The sequence below is a fragment of the Otolemur garnettii genome, unplaced genomic scaffold (assembly GCF_000181295.1).
Source record: "Otolemur garnettii isolate 467f Iridium unplaced genomic scaffold, OtoGar3 scaffold00077, whole genome shotgun sequence".
NCBI lineage: Eukaryota > Metazoa > Chordata > Mammalia > Primates > Galagidae > Otolemur > Otolemur garnettii.
In genome coordinates, this window is record NW_003852472.1 from 200979 (window position 1) to 202473 (window position 1495).

Here is a 1495-nt window from a genome sequence, read left to right on the forward strand (position 1 = left end):
GAGCCGGTAAACTGACTTTTTTAGTTAGTCAGACTAAAACCTAGAACTGGTATTTGTTAGCAATCAAACCAGGGGATTTGGGCCCCTCCCTTGAGTACACCATTGGTTGGGGGCCTGTTCTGGACCTCAGCCCTTTGGTCTTTTGTATTGCTTAGCACAGGAAAAGCGCTCACCAAACACTCAATGAACAAGACTCCACTATCTATGTTCTTCCAATATTCAGTAAGTTACTTACGAGTTCCGTCTACCATCCAGTTAGAAATCAACAGCAAATTCATTCAGCCACCCACCCAACAAACATTTATTAAGAACCTACTATATGCCAGGCACTCTTCTAAATGCTGGATAAGAGAAGTGAACTAAACAGAGTCCTTGCTCTCATAGAAGTCACAGCTTTGTGGAAGCGACAAGACCGCTAAAGAATACATGACAGGCCATCCCCGCCCCTAGTCCTCCTCAACCTAGACTGGCTGCCATGTATTTCAAAGTGCAAATAGGAACTCCTATGTCCTGATTAAAATACCGTTTTGGCTACTCGGGATTCTGTTTAAATTTCTTATCACGCACAGGAAGCCCCTTAGACTCGCCCCATCTTACCTTTCCAGCTTCATCTCCAGCAACCCACGCATTCTGCACAAGCAAACGTCTTCACGACAGCCACCTTTCTTCTCCTCAGAGTGTTCCTTCCACCTGCAATACTCTGCCAACAGGAGATCCCCGTTCACCAAACACCGGGGTGCCTAAGTGGTAGGCAACTGCTAGGCCCGAGGACGTTACCCCTCCACGAGCTTTCTTCTACCCGGCCCCCAGCCCCTCAGGCTCCTTGGAGACAACAGCATCCTGAACACTGAAGTACAGCATTTATCGCTCACTATCTGTGGACATAAACTGTGCCACGTTCATCTCTCTGCCAAAAGACAAGCATCCAGGAATCATCTGTTGGGTGAATGAAAGAATAAACGGTTCCAAAATGATGCTCTCAGAACCTCTGTGGTCCGCACTTCCGGGTGGTTCGGCGGGAAGGAGAGAGAAGAGGTAGGGGATGTAGCCTCTCTGGGGCCGCTCTAGGAGAAAGGCTCGGTGGCCTGGAGGACCAGGAGCTACTCCAGGGGCGAGCGCGGTGCAGACTGTAGAGTCAGCGCCTGCGCAGTAGCCGCCCTCCGCGGGAAGGAGGGGGCCGAACGGAGTCGGAGGGGCGTGGAGGACCCCTTGGCCAATTAATGGCGCAGGTCCGCGGGAAGGGCGGGGCGCGGGCAAAGGGGAAGTGGAAAGAGGGGTCACTCGCATACCTCAACCCTTCTTGAAGTGGCTTATGGCTCCTGTAAAGAGGACAGTGACCACCAATCCCCCTAACCAAAAAATCAGAATCTTTGACTTAGGTCAGTCTCGCCGTGCTGGAACCCGGTGTCTCCTCCTCCCGAGTCATTACTGTAAGGCGTCCCTGTTTAGTGTCTCAAACTTCCATTCAAATGAGATCCGTCCAAGCCAAGTAACT